Source organism: Leuciscus leuciscus, assembly GCF_965113295.1.
Source record: "Leuciscus leuciscus genome assembly, chromosome: 15".
Classification (NCBI taxonomy): Eukaryota; Metazoa; Chordata; class Actinopteri; order Cypriniformes; family Leuciscidae; genus Leuciscus; species Leuciscus leuciscus.
The window spans coordinates 13,375,434-13,385,914 of NC_138739.1; the positions used below are offsets into that span (position 1 = coordinate 13,375,434).

The following is a 10,481-nucleotide window of genomic DNA, read 5'->3' on the forward strand; positions in this document are numbered from 1 at the left end:
TCAGTCGCACACTCTCAAATTTTGGTCGCAAAATGCGACCATTTGGTCGCAGTCTGGAGCCCTGGGTTCTTTCTGTGTTTGTTTATCGGTCAAATGAGCCGCCCTCGAGTCTCTGTGATCTTCTGTCTCTATATAGCTCAGGTCCCTCCTTTAATGCAAGTTTTTTATTTTTTATTTTTTTACCTATCATCCAGTAAGTGAAAATGGTGAGAAGTACACACAATGGATGATAAATAATATATAGTATAGCACAAGCCATATACATACAGCATGATCTAGAATCATAACCATGAATCAGCTCCACCATCTAATATAAATATATTAAATAAAAAGCTTTTAAAGTGACAGTTATAATACAAGCTACTGCTCACAGACTTACAACTGGGGGAAAGTGGACCCCGACTGAGGCCATACAGCAGGCAAAATCTGCTCTCAGGCATGGAGACATTGTAGGACAGGTGCAGCAGGGAAGAGGGGTTTTTGGACTCGGGACAAGCCGACCCATACAAGGCAACATCAGCCCAGAGAAGAAAGCTGGTAGTAGCCGAGGTCCGGCAGCAAGAGGAGGCAGAGATGCACAAAGGCAGTCTCGCAGTCCAAACAGGGACAGAGGACTAACTGGGAAAACCTGGAGAAACGTAAGCTCACCTGGAAGGATCTTTGGGAGATGGAAGGGAACAGCCTGAGCTTCATCATCAGAGTCACCTACAATGTTCTTCCCACACCCAAGAACCTAAACCAGTGGACAGAAGAAGATCCATTATGTCCACACTGTTAAACCCCAGCAACGGTAAGGCAGATCCGCGTCAGCTGCAAAACCAGTCTTTCCCAGCCTTACACCTGGAGGCACAATCAGGTCCTGGGACAACTGGCGATTATCCTGGAAGGAAGGATAACCACCACCAATGCCCTTCCTCCTCCAAAGCATGGATTCTCAAAATCCACTGCCTTCATAAGAGCGGGACAACTTCCAGTGAAGCCAACAAGCGTGCCGCACAAGTCCTAAAAAGTGAAGCCAAAGTGTCTCGATCGCCCCCAGGTGGCTGGTCCCAGTATAGGTCATAAACCCCGCCCTCCCCATGAAGTCTAATGGACGCGATGGAAACTAAACAATCAAATTACACTTCAAATAAATGTTTAATAGTATAAAATGTTTTATGTCATTTTAGGTAGTTTTTATCATGCAGATTTAAGTTTAAGTGATTATTATTTTTTAAATAAGTTTGGTCTTAGTTATTTGATGCTATAAAAACGGTAATGTGACGTCATGATTGACAGCTTAAATGAATTAGTCCAACAGACTTTTTGGGGGATTTTCAGGAGGAGATTGGAGCCTCAACTTTAATTTCTACATCTCCATAACTGTTTATTTCACACTGACACAACGAGTTGTTCTGCAATAAACTTTGTACTAACTGTTTCTGTAGGAGTGAGAGCGGGACCTTGATATCACGGCTAAACTTTACGCTCACTACTGAGCAGAATCAGGTCCCAAATCAGTGCAAGATGTCAGCGCTATATTAGGACTTTGGCGGCTTCACTTTTCACCAATGGAAAAGAGTGAAGGGGCGTCATCCATATTTTTTTACAGTCTATGGAAGCCAACTACAAAAATGTAATCGACCCTGCTGGATGCTGCCCGGGACTGGGAAATGCAAGTTGATCTAGACCGGAAGCTCAGTTTTCCGCCTAAGATAACCACAACTAACTTCAGGCCGGACCTGATCCTGTGGTCAACCTTGTAAACGTCTCTGTTCATTGTGGAATAAACTGTGCCATGGGAGGCTTGTTCTGGGGGGGGGGGGGGGGGGGGGGGGGAGCCTGTCCCTAGTGCCTGTCCCTAGGAGCCTGTCCCTAGTGGCCAGACAATGAATTGCAGTTGAAGTCACTTCTGTGTTGGATTCAGGAGAGAGACAGGGAAGTCGCCAAGATCACTTGGTGCAAACACACAGGCTGCATCCGAAATCTGAAAAATTACAGACAAGATACGGAGGTAGGAAGGTAACAAGGACCGAATCCGATGATCGTGTTACATCCATCAGGAGACCTTCATCTGATTGATTTTTGAAGGCAGCATAGATGTATCCTTCACTGCCTTTGATATCCCACAATCCTCTGCATTCCATTCTGTGACAGTTAAATAAAGATGGCGTTTGAAATTTGAGGTCGGAGGTCAGTTTGTGTGTAAAGTGTACATTTTTACCAACTTTTCCCTCTTTTGATGACATTTCTAGTGAGAAGTTAGTATTGTAGTAATCAAATATTCAATTTTGTCACCAAAACTCTCTCTATTTTTTCATCAATCATTAAATCGTTACGCTGCCTCAGAAGTCTTTCTGAAATCAGTTTGGTGAGGTATCTTTATACATAAACGCTGTCTGCTAGGTCATTGTCTGACAGGGCAGAGAGGCAACAAGTCACTGTCTATAGGTTTTCAGATTCAGCCACAATTTGTAGCCTATATATTTACAACACTAACTAACTCTATGAACATGGAAAACAGTGATAAATCGACCTCTCGCCCTCTCAACCTTATAACTAAGGAGGAAATCCAACGCAACTTTGAGGGGACCAAACGAAACATGATCAGTTAGCGACACTGGATATCAACCACACAGCAAATGCTAAGACTTTTTCATATACTGTCTACTTTCTTTGTATAACAGTTCTATTTAATAACGTATTAGACAGGGCTGTTAAACAGATTGTAAACTAAAGATGGAGAATAAGAGTGCTGTGTTCAGGCTCTGGTGTTCTCAGCGCTGTCAAAATAAAAGTCACAACAACAAGTGCGGCTTACGTCACTTCAGAGTTCCTAGTGGCGTAAAAAATTGGAAAATTGCCCTAGCTTTGGAAACATTTAGTTCTCGGGGAACCACCCTGGTGGCTAGAACTACCCGGTGTGAAAGCGCCTAATATGTGCCATTTCGACAGTAATATGTACACTTTATGTACATACTGTACATTTATAATACTAATATGCACCCCCTAAATAAGGTACCATTTGAAAGCTTTTGTACCTTACAGAAAGCAAGTTAAATGACAAAAATAAGGAATATATTGCCAATTAAGAACAGTTAAAGTTGAGATGAACTAGTACATCATGCAAATTCAGGGTTGTGAAACTAGGAGGGTCAAACTGTGTCGTGGGAGGATTCACACACCACATCAACACTTCTGCTGTATGTTTAGCAGGAAGTTTTATTAGATCAGACACTGAACAACTGAAGGAAATGTTTCACATGTTAATTTTTTGTCTAATCTGTAAGTTATAAAAACATTTTATGGCTTAATTTTTCTTTTCCCATATAAGAGTAATAAAGCTGCTCTACTGTTCAAATGCAATTATTTTCATCTGCTGTTATGTACCAGACGAATCACGAATATTGGGAAATGTCTCTGCATCTCTACAGTGAATGTACATATATTTCTGTAAATCTCTGTTTTCTTCAAATACATTTTGAATGGATTCACATCAGAAGTGTATATATCCACAAATAAACTTGCACATTCAATCTGCAATAATTAGGTATTTGTTTTTAATAAATATGTAACTTTATACATTGATCCTGAATTGTGTTCCTTCACATTAAAGAACAGGGTCAAAGTTAATCTTAAAAGTCGAATATGATATGTTGTTTTTGGAAACCTGTCCGCTTTGAGTTCACATCTGTAATTAATGCATTTATGTTTTTTACTATATTAAATAGCCTGTAATATTTAGAATGACAATCCAATGTATTACGGCTTGTTGGGTCATTTGCTTGTTTAATATTTACGGTACATCTAACTATTCCTAAGTCTCGACTTAAATCAAAAGGAGACAGGGCCTTTTCTGTTGCAGCTCCTCGTTTATGGAACAGTTTACCCCTCCATGTTAGATCTTGTGCCACCCTGGATGTATTTAAATCTCATTTAAAGACTCATCTCTTCTCTCTTGCATTTGACTGTAATTAATTTGTAAGATATTGTTTTATACTTTGTTTTATAATCTTAGACTATATGTAGTGGGCTGTATGGAAAGCACTTTGGCCAACGTGTGTTGTTTTTAAATGTGCTATATAAATAAATGTGATTGATTGATTGATTGATTGATTGATTGATTGATTGATTGATCTGTACAAGTATGAATACAAGTATGTACAAGTATGAATAATAATAATAATAAGTCTTGCATAAGAATAGAAGCATTAAGCTATTATCTCTAGACTGGCTCCGCCCACGTACTTCCGCTCAATTTAAATTTTCCTTCAGTATGATTTATGTACTCAATGTACGAGAGTCTGGTAGGACCAGGCTAAATATCTCTCCTTTTTTTCCATAAATGATGCTGCTGTATTAGTCCATTAATCTTTATTTTTTAACATATTTATATTTATTTATAAGAAATTCTTAAGCACTACTGCAATGTTTTCTCTCTCTGCTTGATTCAGACAATCTCTCTTTAACAGTAGCGGTTAGAAGTTTAAAGTAGCACATGTAAAGACGGTTGATATTTCAGGCTTTGTAAACCATCAGAAACCTTAATCTGTAAATTTGTTTGTTCATCAGGTGTGTTTGGTGATTCAGTGTCAGTGATGGAGGGAGATTCTGTCACTCTAAACACTAATGTTACTGAAATACGTGAAGATGAAGATATATGGTGGACATTTGGAGCTGAAAACTATCTTTTAGCTAAAATAAAAAAAAAGAAGCAAATCTTCTCCACATATGATGATGTTCCTGATGGGAGATTCAGAGACAGACTGAAGCTGGACAATCAAACTGGATCTCTGACCATCACAAACACCACAACTGAACATACTGGAGTTTATAAACTACAGATAATTAGAGCTGAAAAAGGATAAAAAACATTCAACGTTTCTGTCTATGGTGAGCAGAGATAATTTGTCCACACGTTCACATGTTAATTTTATACCGTGACCGTTAACACACTAAACACCACCTCAACACAACATTCACAATAACTAAAATAGACTGATTGTTAATATTTCTCTCTATTCTCTCATGTTTTCCAGCTCGTCTGCCTGTTCCTGTCATCATCAGTAACTCTTCACACTGTTCTTCATCATCATCATCAAATTGTTCATTGGTGTGTTCATCAGTGTTGAATGTGTGTGATGCGACTCTCTCCTGGTACAAAGGAATCAGTGTATTGTCCAGCATCAGTGTGTGTGATCTCAGCATCAGTCTCTCTCTACCTCTGGAGGTGGAATATCAGGATAAAAACACCTACAGCTGTGTACTGAACAATCCCATCAGCAACCAGACCACACATCTGGACATCAACACACTCTGTCACACATGTGCAGGTACCACAGCACTGATGATATATGTGTGTGTTTACACATTCACTCACACTAATGACTCTCTCCTTCTCCTCCTCCAGTGTCAGTGTCTCTGATAGTGTTGATCTCTGCTGCTGCTGCTGGATCTCTGTTGATTGTAGCTGCAGTCATTGGGATCTTCTGCATCTGCAGGAAAAAAATAGGTAACGAGATCAAACAATTAATGCATATGTTGAACTTGAAATATTGATCTTTGAATGCTGTTTTTAACTTGTATGCATTATGTTATTGTTTATGCAGTTCAGACCCAGGAGAACGATATGAATTATTCTGCATGTAAACCAAAAAGACGAAAAAAGGTAAGACCATTCATGATTTGTTGCAATAAGTTGTTGTCTGTTTGAATTTTTGTAATCAATATGCATCAGACGGTCAGTAAACAGATGTATTGTATTTTTTCTCAATAACAATACAATATGATTATATTCTATGATTAGTTCATCCAACAAAAAAAAAGTCTTAAATTTACTACTTAAACTTACGCACTGTTATTAGATTATTTTAGGCAGTATGTCAGCCTCAGTCACCATTCACTGCATATTTTTTTAAAGTGAACTATAACTGCCAGTGTCTGCCTACCACCACCTTGTGTTTCCCGGAAGAAAGTTTATCTTCGTTGGTCTGGTGTAACGGTCAACGGTAGCTTTCGTGTTTGTCGTGGTCGGGGAGACTTGATGAGGAAGAGCTGCCTAAGTCGCTCCTCCTTATTTAATCGTGCTGTTTTATTTGCCACTTGGAAATATGCTTAAACATGTAGGCCTACGCAGGAACAACAGCATGGAAATAAAATAACGACAATTGTAGCCTATATATATATATATATATATATATAAACAAAAAACAAACACACACACAGACACACACACACCTTAGGCTATACCATTACAATGGGGTGAGTGGACATTTTACCTGGCGTTACGATTCAACCCTATGGCTGATGTTTATGACTCCAGATGTGAACAATCGGCGCAGATTTGTCAATTCCGGAAAAAAAATCAATAGGCTACAATTAAACGTTCTTCCTACATTATTTTGGTGTTGTTATTTCGTTACTTTAAAAGTAGGCTACCATAAAATTAATTATATATATATATATATATATATATATATATATATATATTATTATATTATTATATATATATATATATATATATATATATATATATATATATATATATATATATATATTATTATATTATATATATAACCAGAGGTGGGTAGAGTATCCAAAAACTGTACTCAAGTAAAAGTACAAGTACTTATAGAAATATTTACTCAAAGTAAAAGTAAAAGTAATAATCTTAATAGTTACTTGAGTAAGAGTAAAAAAGTATCCAATGAAAAAACTACTCAAGTAGCGAGTAACTAGTTACTTCGGATCATATAGGCCTATATATATATATATGAAGACTTGATGCAAAAGCCTCTGAGTGCCATCTGAAATTTTCTTCTAAAACAATCATTTTTATCAGGCTCGTATATTTAAATTCAGTCATTTCACTTTAATGACAATTAATAGGTAGGCTACTTTTCATTGCCATTTAAGTGTGAACATAAACATACAAGCTTGATAAAAATGCTCTTTTAGAAGAAATTTTCAGATGGTACTTAGAGGCTTTTGCCTCTGAAGTCGTCATATATATAAAATGATATTATTTAGATTTTGTTTATTTAAATGACTATTATTATCAGCTATCTTTGCAACAAAAACAGAAGAGAGACGTAAGCAATATTTCTGCCATCTGTATAGCTCGAAAATCATTGCCTGTCCTCTGGTTTGTATAATAGTAACTTATACAACTACATTTGGATTATTAGACAATGTCGAAATAAAGTGAATCTGCAGAGTGTTGCATTCAAAGGCATGTATTGACATAAGAGTTAAGAACTCTTCATGTGCTCGCGCTCATGACTGCTACTGAACCTGAACACAAAAAAAAAAAAAAAAAAAAAAAAAGTACATCGACGGATCTTCTTCTGACTGTTCTCCAAAATATAATCAAATGTAAATTTCTGCAAGCATGTTTTAACTGGTTAACCATCTACGGCAGGCGAAGGCATTCGTTTTCAAGTCGAGTTCGCATGCCACTGCGCAATACACACACACACACACACACACACACACACACACAACCGCGGAATGGCGGGTGTTCATAAACTGTGAACAATGGTAGCTTTATTTAATGTAAATTAATGTATAGGCCTATGTCCAAAAAACGGGTAATGTCATACTTTCTATTATCGTGGCGTAATAATCTGTTTGGTTGTAAAATGTATTACCTGACTGAAATGAAATCGAATATATCGTCCTGACTCCTGTGGAATCATTCATTCACAGACAGCTTACGAAGATGTTCAACTAAAAATGAAAATTCTGTCATAATTTACTCACCTTCAAATTGTTCTAAACCTGTATGACTTTACTTCTTCTGTTGAACACAAACATATATATTTTGAAGAATGTTGGTACAATAACTAAACAGTTTCTGGTCCCCATTGACTTCCATAGTGTATATATATTTTCATGCTAATAATGGCAGGCTAGTCTATAATGGGGTCCATCAACTGTCTGGTTACCAACATATTTTAAAATATCTTCTTTTGTATTCAACAGAAGACAGTAGCTCATACAGGTTTAGAACAATTTGAAGGTGTTCAATTAAATGACAGAATTTTCATTTGTGGGGTGAACTAACTCTTTAAAGCTAGTGTGCTCCAAAACAATGACAAGATTCACATTTAGATGATATAAGTTCAAAACTTTCCATCTCTCACTTCTGCCAATATTAATCAATGATTTTTGAAGACATCACTCTGCACTTCAGCTTCACATCAGATTTACTGTCCTATCAAATGCTCTCTAGAATCTGAAGTCCCGCCCCCAACATTAACTGGGCTGAAATCAGTCACTTATTCACACAAGTATTATTTTCTACATGGTGAATGGCACACAGTGCAACTGGGTCAAATTAAGTCTGGTTTCACTTTTTTTTTTTTTTTTTTTTTTTTTAAGCACAAAATCACAAAGTATTCTTTCACCACATAAGTGTTGCAGATTTATTAGTAAATAAGATTATCATAGTTGCAAAGCTCTGAAAAAGCCTACTAGTTACAAGTGTGTGATTATCGGTGACAAAGCGATCGAACATCATTCATTTGGATAGGCTGATGACTTCTGCCGATACGGGACAGTGACCGTGATCAACAAGAGATCAAACTTGTGCAAATGATGGGCAATACCCAGGTTAGGTCATCTAGGCTACAATCAATTAAAATGACTGTATATTGATTGACTGTATATTATTTCTTGCAGAAATCAAAGGAGGTTGTGTATGGAAATATCCTATACCAACAGTGATCAAATACAACTTCTCTGCCAGGATGTTTTTCTTCTGACTCATCTAATGTTTTTTTCTTTTCTTTTACACATGCAATATCATAAGCACTATTGTTAAGTCTGCAATTTTGTTTCTGTGTATTTGTTTAATTTAATGGTGCACAAATAACACAGCATCCAGAAACTTAACTAAATGTTTTATATTTAGCTTAACATTAACACATGGAAACTTTATAAAAGTTTGATATCACCCTTCACTGTTTTCGATCACTTGGTCTACACCGGTTTAAATAAATAGAATATTGTCTCTAGTGCCTAAAGCAGAAAATCACATCTCTCTACTAATAGTGCTACTTTTACCCGAGACAGTGCGCTATAAATACAGCTGCTGGTCTCACAGAGGATGAGCTGAAGAACAAATATGAAATAATGATGGGCACTTTCGAATTTTTTAAAAATAATTTGTTTCGAAACAATCCGAAAGCCAAAGTCACATGATTTCAGTAGAAGAGGTTCCGGAACGTTAAGACATATTTGTACAATAAAAAGGAAGAGCTATAGTTAAGTCACGTATTGGTCTGATTAACCAAAAGTCCTACAATTTAATAAAATAAAACATATTAAAGACACTTTTTATTTAATGCTATTATATAATTAGTTAATTGCCTTTAATAGTGTTATAGTGTTAGTTCAGTAAATACATTGTTTGTTACAGTTATTTTACTAGTATACAAAATGTGTTCTTATTAGCCAATCAGATGTGGTTACGTCATTACGTAGGGATTAGTTTACTGCTTGTTTACGTTTAGTGTCAGATGCTCGTAGGCTCCGGTGCGGATGGTTGTAGATAAACCCATCAGCGCTGGGCAAGAGCATAAAACCCCCGTTGATGTAAAGTTGTGACTTAATAAGTAAAGTAAAGTTCCTGAACGTACTCTCTTTGTTGTGTGCTTCTCTTCACGCCTCCACAGACACTGAGAAACCAACACGAGAAAGCACAACAATAGATTACACCTTCAATAAAACGTTTACAATGGGTTTGTAAAAGGTGTTTTTATGCATGTTTGGTCTGAGTTTCCACAGTTTTGACCAGCAGGGGTCACCAGAGTGTGGAGATTCGAGTGATTCAAAATAGTGAATCATTTTTTCGAAGCAATTGGTTCAATTGATTCAAGTTTCGAAAAGCTTCGTTTCTCCCACTATAAAGCTGGAAAGTCCCGCTCGCGATATTTTTTTCCCAGGATGGTAGGGGAAGACTCATGAATATTCATTAGGGAAGTCATCCCTGATTGGTCTGATGACCTACCCCAACCCCACCCCTAAACCTACCCGCCATTGGGGATCTGATGACCTACCCCTAAAGGCCTCATTATGCTTCTGCGTCAACTCCACGGCGTAGCTACGCCGTCACTCCAACGGCGTCGTGACCGTTTTATGGTTCTGCGTCGGGTTGCGTTGCATCGCGGTGCATTTCACCGCCAGAACGCTAGGGGGGTGGTGTGGTTCGCGAATCTCTTTCCTAGTCTGTTTTGGTTCCATGCGCCGGTTCCGCTTTTTCATTTCCGACAATGGCGAGCGAAAGAGAGAGAGTGTTGTTGCAGCTGGAGCTAATCAACGTTGAACAACAAATGATTCAAATGCAAACAGTGCAGCGGTCCAGATGGTCACTTTAAAAATGGCGGTATAGCGGGAGGGGGAAACCGGAAAAGCAACACTCCGGAAATGATGTATAATCTGACCAATCACAGCCCCTGCGGTCTGCGTCACCGCGACGCGTAGTTACAATTTTTTGGAGG

The 10,481-nt window shown here is 37.6% G+C and overlaps 1 long non-coding RNA gene across 1 annotated transcript; it reads left to right on the top strand.

Annotated features, from left to right (window-relative positions):
- Positions 1-5,382: 5,382 nt before the first annotated feature.
- Positions 5,383-8,794, top strand: LOC309476471. The gene is made up of 3 exons (XR_014198183.1): positions 5,383-5,491; positions 5,589-5,647; positions 8,662-8,794. It is a non-coding gene; the product is annotated as an uncharacterized lncRNA (long non-coding RNA).
- The last annotated feature ends 1,687 nt before the right edge of the window (positions 8,795-10,481 follow it).